Raw genomic sequence first — 10,506 nt, 5'->3', positions numbered from 1 at the left:
TCCTATATATAAATCCTACCAGGAATAAGACCAAACTTGTGCTTTGTTTCTATAATAATAATATTATAATAATTATAATAATCCTTTCTATTATAGGCACAAGGCCAGCAACTTCAGGGGTCAGTCAGTTAAATTGACCCCTGAAAGGGATGAAAAGCAAAGGCAACCACAGCAGAATTTGAACTCAGAATGTAAAGACAGACAAAGTGCCATTTAGCATTTTGTTAATGATTCTTGCTTGCTGTGTTAATAATAATAATAATAATAATAATAATAATAATAATAATAATAATAATAATAATAATAACAACAATAATAATAACAATAATAATAATAATAATAACAACAACAACAACAATAATAATAGTAATAATAACAACAACAATAATAATAATAATAACAACAACAACAACAAAGACAATATCAACAACAATAATATTCTGTTTCAAATTTTGCTTTTATATTCTTAAAACGTTTCTCCATTCTTCTTTTACATGTTTTTCTCCCAGATTTTTCTACAGGAAAAAGAATTCACTAACAAGTCTTGATCTTCAATTTCAATTTTGGAAGGAATGAAGAATTTTTTTTTTGACTACAGAAAGGTTTCCCAGATTGTTTTGCTGCAATAATTTCTTGATGTACCTGAAATGAAATGGGATAGAATTAAAGAATGACAGGGTTGGAAAAGAAAAAAAAAATGAAAGAAAGAGAAAGAAAGAGAAAGAAAGAAAAACAGAAGGATAAGAATATTTTGGTGGAGGAGAAAAAAATTTAATTTTAAGCAAGCAGGAGAACAAGGAGACGCAAGAGAATAGATACAACAAAAGGTAATAAAAAAAAGAAAAATTTTTTTTTAATTTTCAAGAAAAAAGGGAGAAAATGAGATAGGAAGAATTAAAGAAGAAAAGAAATTAGCAGAACCATCATTAGAATATAAAAGAATTTGTTAAAAGATACTTTAGATAATAATATGTGAGCCCAAACCTTAACTCAAACACCACAAGCACTTAAATTCTACAAAAAAAGGAATAATAATAATAATAATAATAATAATAATAATAATAATAATAATAATGATAATAATGATAATAATAATGATAATAATAATGATAATAATAATGATAATGATAATAATAATAATAATAATAATAATAATAATAATAATAATAATAATATGAATAGTGATAAAGAGAAAATAAATAAAACCTACATAAGCAATAATAAAAGACATTTTTTTGAAATTTATTGAAAAATAATAATACAAAGAAATATCCAACTGTGTTGCAAATAATTCAAAAGAATATTATGATTATTTTCGTAAGATGCTTCCATCATTGGAAGCAAACACACTGCAGGAACAAAAATTCTTTGAAATAGCAGGGGTGGGGAAGCCAATGCGAAAATATTCAGTTGATTTGCCAAGTTTCGGATTTCCCTGGTGAAACTTTTTCTTTCTCTCACATCAAGAATCTTGCAAGCCAAATTCAAAAGCGATATATTTCTTTTAGATTTCTCTTCATGAACTGAGGTTCCATTATATATTTATAAAAAAAAAATGGCACAGGTGTGGCTGAGTGGTAAGAAGTTTGCTTCCTAACCACATATGTTCTGGGTTCAGTCCCACAACATGGCACCTTGGGCAAGTGTCTTCTATTAAAACCCTGGGCCAATTAAAGCCTTGTAAGTGGATTTGGTTGATGGAAACTGAGAGAAAACTCATCATCATCATCATCATCATTTAGCATCCGTTGTTCATACTGGCATGGGCTGGACAGTTTGACCAGGGCTAGTAAGCTGTGGGGCTGCACCAGACTCCAGTCTCATTTGACTTGGTTTCTACAGATGATTGTCCTTCCTAATGCCAACCACTCATCATTCGAAACTCCGAGTACTATAATGAGAACCTTTTACTGTTTGTTCTAAATTATAACATATATATATATATATAATTATCATTATGATAATTATTATTACCTTTGAGGTTTTTATTCCTATGCTGGCCACCTGATAAGATCGGTATTTTAAATAATGATTTTATACTTATATACATACATACATACATATATATATATATATATATATAATATATATATATATTAGAAGGTTTGGAGATGATGTACAGGTATTGTATATTAGAAGAAATGAGGTACTCAAAAATCTGGATGGTTTTATACTTACAGATATTTATTAATATGTCACATGTTTTTATAAATCATATATTAGCACTTGCGTCCACTCTAGTGGATGCAAGCGCTAATGTATAATTTATAAAACATGTAACATATTAATAATATCTGTAAATATAAAACCATCAAGATTTCTGAGTACCTCATTTCTTCTAATATATACATATGTATATATATATATATATATATATATATATATATATATCTTTAGTTTAAGTACCTAATTCAACTGAATCTTAATTGTATTATATATATATATATATATATATTATATATATATATATATATGTATATATATATATAATACAATTAAGATTCAGTTGAATTAGGTACTTAAACTGAAGCACCTTGTTAGGTCAGAGTAACATGCTCACCCAACAATTTTAAGTGAGTATCAAACATGGTGCATCAGTGCCGGCCACATGATATTCTAGCAGTTTATGCAGATAATAAAACCCAGCAGAGTGAAGAAATATGCTCTTAGCTATTCAGACATGTACTTTATATTAAAAATACTATCTATAGTATTTATGAAGTGGAGATTCCAGGATAGGGGGAATAAAATATGAGTAACAAAGTGGTACAGGTGTCATCAGATCCCAAAACCGGTTGGCTTAAGGCCGCTGTAGAATATAGAGGAGGAAATGACCTCACTACTCAATGTCAACAACAGGGGATTGTCTCCCTTTGGCTATCGGTCACCAGTGACTCTGTTATCCTGTGGATTCCAATAGGCCAACAGGAATTTCCTGAAATGCAAGCACAGTCTGAAGACCTCCATTCTGGAGTAAAGGATGTTCCTTGGGTTAAGGGAGTCCTTTAGGATCCTAGCCAACTCTATTATGGATATTAGGATCCTAGCCTGCTCTATTATGCATAGTTTACAGATTATGTAGGGGGGCTGGATTTTCTAGGATTGTCCATGATATTGTGTATGGAATTCTGTCATCTTCCAGCTGCCATACATGGCTGGCTAATGACATAATGTATCGCCTTTCCAGTATCCTGGAGAAGGATCTGTGGTTAGAGAGGCGTTGTTTGAATGTGCTCTGGGAGCAGCTGATGTATCTCTGTGGCTGGGTGTTGGCAGTGCTGTGTCCATTGGTGTTGGCATTGCTGCAACCACTGTTGTTGGTACTGGTACTGTTGGTGTTAGCTTAGGTGCTATTGGTATTGGCATCAGTGGAGGTGGCTGTTGTTGTTATTATCATCATCATTGACGGTGGTGCTGTCACTGCTGTTATAGATATCATTGACACTGGCTCTGCTGCTATTTCCATTAGCCAGCCATGTATGGCAGCTGAAAGACGATGGGATTCTATACACAATATCATGAAGAATCCAAGAAAATCCAGGCCCCTACATTAACGGGATTAAATGCTGCAAACTATGCATAGCGGTACTAGCACCCAGTACATTCTGTAGAGTAATAAATAGATCAAATGGAATCAATCATAATCAACAGCCAAGATATACTGTAGAAATACAAGGGGCACAGAAACTGAAAATGCATAAGAGGGATGGTTTCTGATTTTATTGAATGAAGTGATTGGGCACTGGCTGTTTTGACACTGATGATATGGCACAGTTCACTGGACATTCAGCATGTTTTGGGAATGATATCTTTTGGTGCTGGAAATACCAAACACACATATATGCATGTGCATGCAAAAATCTACACATGCAGATAGAAAGAGTGAAAAAGAAATAGAGAAAAAGAAATATTACAATTTGTTAATTGTACATGATTGAAATGAAGGTACATGGTTCAGTAGTTAGAGTGTCAGACTCACAATCCTGAGGTAGTGAGTTCAATTCTTGGACTAGGCTGTGTGTTGTGTTCTTGAGCAAGACACTTTATTTCATGCTACTCCAGTTTACTCAGCTGTAGAAATGAGTTGTGATGTCACAAGTGCCAAGCTGTATCAGCCTTTGTCTTTCTCTTGGATAACATCAGTGGCATGGAGAAGGGAGGCTGGTATGCATGGGTGACTGCTGGTCTTCCATAAACAACCTTGCCTGGACTTGTTCTTCGGAGGGGAACGTTCTGGATGCAATCTCATGGTCAGTCATGTCCAAAGGGGGTCTTTACCCTTTAGCCTATGTACATATAATGGTGTGGAGAGGGGAGGCTGGTATGCATGGGCAACTGCTGGTCTTCCATAAACAATGTTGCCCAGTCTTGTGCTTTGGGGAGGGGAACATTCAAGGTGCAATCCCATGGTCATTCATGACTGAAGAGGGTCTTGACCCTTTACACTATGAACATATAATATAATGGCATGGAGAGGCGAGGTTGATATAGCCAACCTTACTCAGACTTGTACCTTGAAGGGGAACTTTCTAGGTTCAACCCCATAGTTATCCATGACTGAAGGGGCAATCACATGATTGACATAAATGCCTTCCCTATCCTCAGACACAAAAAGAGAAATATACTCACACACATAGAAAAAGGGAAGAAAGAGAGAGAAGAGAGGAGGAGAGATATTACACATACATATAAAATGTAACTAGGCACTCATACATGTAAACAAAGAAGAGGGAGGAAAGGAGAAAGGAAGAGAGAGAAAGAGATGAAGGACGAATGGATGGAGAGAACAATCGAAATCTCTGATGTCAAATAAGTCAGCATCAAAGCAGCGACACCAAAGCATCTGGTAGCCAGTGGTTGGCAAGGGTGTGGCCTGAGTGAAATGAGAGGACATGAAATAAACAATGTAAAGAACAAGGAGAGAAGTTTCTCAGCCAGTCCTGGATGGAGGTGGCATGAGGTCAACCATGTTCTGAGGAGCAGAGGTCACTATAGTAGTAGTAGTAATAGTAGTAGTAGCAGCAGCAGCAGCAGCAGCAGCAGTAGTAGTAGTAGTAGTAGTAGTAGTGGTAAGGAGACAGCATATCCTTGGGTCAGGAAGGTTGGTGTGTGTTTGGACAGTGACTTCCATGCTGATTGGTCAAGTGGTCATTTTAAATAAGGATAATGATGATGATGATGATTATGATGGTGATGATGATGATTGATGATAAATTATGAAGATTACGATGACAGTGATGATGGTGATGGTGGTGGCGGTTGTGGTGGTTGCGGCGACGATGATGTTGATAATAATTATGATGATGACAATGATGATGATGTTAATGATGATGATGTGGAACAGGAGGAGGCGGAGGAGGAAGAGGAGAAGGAGGAGGTGGATCATTTGTCTGAGTTCAAGTGCATGTACATGGGGGGAAATGGACACGACTATTAATCTTTTAATATCTTAACGAGATAATCTTGGAATTTTGCCACTAAACACGTCACCGTCTTAAAAATAAAAAGAAGCAAAAAAAAATGAAACACCTCAAAACACAATACAAAGAAGATATTTTTTAATATAAAAAAATAGCCAAAAAAAAAATCAAACAAATATACCACATTTAAATAAATTACAATAAAACATATAAACTTCATTATTAAAATAATGACATAAATTAAAATATTATAAAATATCAGAGAATTAAAAACCCCCCTAAAAACTCAGGTCTTGTAGGGGTCAGACAGAAAAAAAAAGACTAACTTTGGTTATTATTTAATTTTTTTGCTTCTTTTAATCTTTTGTTCCTGTTTTTGTTGTAGGTTTTTTTTATAGTTGTTTGCTTTTGTGTTTGTTTCTTTTTGTTGATATTTTTTATACACTTTTTTTATTGTTAATCTTCCAACACTATTGTTTTCCTTTTTATTTTGTTTTTGCTATTTGTTGTTTTTTTTTCTTGATATCGATGTTATTGTCTTCGATAATGTTGATATCGTTGGTGTTGTCAGTGTTGTTATGGTTGTGGTTGCTGCTGTCTGCTGTCCACTGGCAATAAATTTAACCAAACCAGCAACATGCTAAAAAACAAAAACATTTTCAAGCCACTTGCTAGAAATAGGTGAGACTAGTATGCATGGGCAACTGCTGGTCTTCCATAAACAATTTTGCCCGATCTTGGGTCTTGAAGCATAACTTTCTAGGTGCAATCCCATGGTCATTCCTGGCCAAAGGGGGTCTCCACAATATATATATTTCTTTATTGCCCACAAGGGGCTAAAAATAGAGGGGACAAACAATGACAGAAAAAGGGATTAAGTAGATTATATCGACCCCAGTGCGTAACTGGTACTTTATTTATCGACCCCGAAAGGATGAAAGGCAAAGTTGACCTCAGCGGAATTTGAACTCAGAATGTAGCGACAGATGAAATACTGCTAAGCATTTCGCCCGGCGTGCTAACATTCCTGCCAGCTCGCCGCTCTGTATTCCTGGCTTTCTACCAAATTGGTCTTCGCAATATATAGGAACCAAGATCTTTGTCATTATTTTTTTCAACAATTGTCTTAAGGTTTTCAGCATAATGAAACATTCTTTGATAAAATTCATGCAATTTATTCAAAAGACTGGATATTCAGACCCCATCAAGCTGAGCAAAATCGCAGTCATGGCAGATACTGGTGTCGCACAAATTGACACCCATACTGGTGGCACGTAAATACACCATGGTGTCATGCAAATGGCACCTGTGCTGGGTGCATGTTAAAGAACCCATTACACTCTCAGAGTGGTTGGCATTAGGAATGGCATCCAGCTGGTGAAACCATGCCAAAACAGATTGGAGTCTGGTGCAGCCTTACAGCATATTAGCCCTGGTCAAACTGTCCAACCCATGCCAGCAGGGACAACAGACGTTTGATGATGATGATGATACATACATATACATGTACTACATATATATATATATATATATATATATGTATATATATATATATATACTCTTTTACTCCTTTACTTGTTTCAGTCATTTGACTGCGGCCATGCTGGAGCACTGCCTTTAGTCAAGCATATCGACCCCGGGACTTATTCTTTGTAAGCCCAGTACTTATTCTATCGGTCTCTTTTGCCGAACTGCTAAGTGACAGGGACGTAAACACACCAGCATCGATTGTCAAGCAATGCTAGGGGGACAAACACAGACACACAAACACACACATACATACATATATATATACATATATACGACAGGCTTCTTCCAGTTTCCATCTACCAAATCCACTCACAAGGCATTGGTCGGCCCGGGGCTATAGCAAAAGACACTTGCCCAAGATGCCACGCAGTGGGACTGAACCCGGAACCATGTGGTTGGTTAGCAAGCTACTTACCACACAGCCACTCCTGTGCCTATAACTTATATATATATAACTTATAAAATAAGTTATTTTATAAGTTATTTATAAATTTAACCTTTGAAGGTATTTTTTAATATGCTGGCCATTGATAAAATTATTTTTTCGAAAAAATTTTATCCTACATTAGATGTATATATATATATATATATATGTGTGTGTGTGTGTGTGTGGTGTGTGTGTGTTGTGTGTGTGTGTGTGTGTGTGTGTGTGTGTGTGTGTGTGTGTGTATAAAACTATAAATAAGTGTATCTGAGATATATCACCATGCCAAAATAGCATGTAAAATTATCCAATAAAATCTTTTTTGCTAGTTTATTTTGTCTCTCTGTCTTATCTCATGGCACGATATGAACATTCAAGGTGGATTTTAGGGTCAGGGTTTTGACTGCTATTTCGGCATGGTGGTATCTCTCAGATACCCTTATTTATAGTTTTAAATAATTATTACCTTTGTATGATATTTATTCCCATGCTGGCCACTTGATAAGATCGATATTTAAATATCGATATTATCCTTATTTATAAATATATATATATATATATATATATATATATCAATACATATATGTATTATAGCTTATATATTATATATTTATACAGGAGGTGGTGACAAATGACTGAGTCCTTTGGCAATATGCTGTGCTTGAGAAGACCCATCAAGCCAAGTGGAATCATAGTTGGGGCTGATGCTGGGGTCACATAACGGGTACCTGTGCCGGTGGCACATAAAATGAACCCATTACACTCCTGACGTGGTTGGCTTTAAGAAGGCATCCAGCTGTAGAAACCATGCCAGATCGGACCAGAACCTGGTGCAGCTATCCAGCATACCAGTTCCAGTCAAACTGTCTAACCCATGCCAAAATGGATATTAAATGAGGACGACGATGATGATGATGATATACACACCTATGCATAAATATGCACAGAAATGCATATACAGAGCACTTTGCATGTATGTAGTCAATCTCAGTGCATCAGAAGACCATTGCAGTCCTGAAATTGGTTTTCCAGACATAGCCCCATCTGGCCCCTGTGCCGGTGGCACATAAAAAGCACCCACTACACTCTTGGAGTGGTTGGTGTTAGGAAGGGCATATCCAGCTGTAGAAACACTGCCAGATCAGACTGGAGACTAGTTCAGCCTCCTGGCTTCCCAGACCCCAGTTGAACCATCCAACCCGTGCTAGCATGGAAAATGGATGTTAAATGATGATGATGATGACGATGATGATGATGATGATGATGATGATGATGCTGATTCTTCAAATTACACTGTATTGCTCTCTGACTGGAATTTATACATGGCCACCACAACATGGGAACAACATGACTAAACTATTGAAAGAATGCAAATGAGAGGTGTGAACTGTCCTACAGACTTAATTAACACATACAGACTTGGTAGGAATGGTCCTGGAACACAGCAATGCCTTCCCTTCAGGCTCTGGTAAAATATACGGATTTGGGTTCTTGCTTGGAGGAGATGATCTTGCTTCTGGTTTTGTCTTTCCAACATCAACAAGTTTCTTCATTGTAGGAGAAAACTCAGACAAAATACTCTTCAATTCACTGTAAAAATATAGGAAAAAGTAAAAATGTAAAATATAAAAAGAATGCAAAAAAGAATTAAAGAATTCAAAAAAAAAATTAGGCGCAGGAGTGGCTGTGTGGTTAGTAGCTTGCTTACCAACCACATGGTGTCCGGTTCATTCCCACTGCGTGGCTCCTTGGGCAAGTGTCTTCTGCTATAGCCTTGGGCTGACCAAAGCCTTGTGAGTGGATTTGGTAGGCAGAAACTGAAAGAAACCTATCGTATATATGTATATATATATATATATGTATGTATATATATATATATATATGTATGTGTATTTGTTTGTGTGTCTGTGTTTGTCCCCCCAACATCGCTTGACAACTGATGATGTTGTGTTTACGTCCCCATAACTTAGTGGTTTGGCAAAAGAGACCGACATAATAAGTACTGGGCTTCCAAAGAATAAGTCCTGCGGTTGATTTGCTCAACTAAAGGCAGTGCTCCAGCATGGCCGCAGCCAAATGACTGAAACAAGTAAAAGAGGAAATAAAAGAGAAAAGTAAAAAGTGAACGGATGACAGAACTGGTAGAGCGTCAAACAAAATATATTGTCATATCTGATTATCTCTCTTTATGTTCTGAGTTAAGATCTTGTCGGATTCACTTTGCTTTTCATCCTCCCAGCATCAGTTGATAAAATACAAAGAGAAGTTAATGGAGTTAATGCTACCTCTAGAAGCTGTTCTGTGTGGTCACAATTCAATAACAGAAACAAATAATTATATTGGGTTGTCCGGAAAGTTTGTGCCGATTTATAGCAGCTTAACTTTCGACTTATTTTAGAACACGGTTGAGTCCATAAAATAGGATTTGACTACACCTCCATTTAGAGCATAGTTTAAGCTATCTTTTCGTAGAAGAAGGTTTATGTTCCTATAACGTGTGTTAATTCTGTAACCCTTTAAAATGGAATATAAGAAAGTTCATTTTTGGCACTCGATGCTTTGGGAACCAGACAAAAATTGCTACAGCTCGGCTGGGATGTGTTACCCGACCTCCATATTCACCAGATATTGCTCCTTTGGATTTCTACTTATTCAGGGCTCTATAGAATAGTCTTAATGGTAAAAATTTCAATTCCTTGGATGACGTAAAAAGATACCTTGATGAATTCTTTGCCATGAAACCACCTCAATTCTGGGAAGCAGATATTTTCAAGTTAAAGGAAAGATGGAGATGCATTGTGCAACAAAATGGTTCATATTTGGTGGATTAAAAATTGTAATGGCAAGTATTTATTGACATTTTTCTTTCCTTTAAAAATCGGCACGAACTTTCCGGACAACCCAATAAAAAGGTGGCACTCCATTCTCCATTAGTTATGATGATGAGTGTTCTAATTGATCTGATTAATAAAACAGCCTGCTCATGAAATTAATGTGCAAATGGCTGAGTACTCCACAGACATGGGTACCCGTAGTTCTCAGGGAGATTCAACATGATACAGAATATGAGAAGACTGGCCATTTGAATTACTGGCATTAATCATTTTTGCCAGCTGAATGGATTGGAGCAAT

General features: G+C 36.1%; 1 long non-coding RNA gene across 1 annotated transcript; it reads right to left on the bottom strand.

Moving 5' to 3' along the window:
- Nucleotides 1-482: 482 nt before the first annotated feature.
- LOC118761786 lies at nt 483-8,960 on the bottom strand. Its single transcript, XR_004997635.1, has 2 exons — nt 8,790-8,960; nt 483-642 (listed from the first exon to the last, which is right to left on the bottom strand). It is a non-coding gene; the product is annotated as an uncharacterized LOC118761786 (long non-coding RNA).
- Nucleotides 8,961-10,506: the final 1,546 nt, after the last annotated feature.

The sequence above is a fragment of the Octopus sinensis genome, unplaced genomic scaffold (genome assembly GCF_006345805.1).
Source record: "Octopus sinensis unplaced genomic scaffold, ASM634580v1 Contig17342, whole genome shotgun sequence".
Taxonomy (NCBI): domain Eukaryota; kingdom Metazoa; phylum Mollusca; class Cephalopoda; order Octopoda; family Octopodidae; genus Octopus; species Octopus sinensis.
Note: the sequence above shows the minus strand (reverse complement) of the source record. Positions and strands in the feature narration are given on the sequence as shown.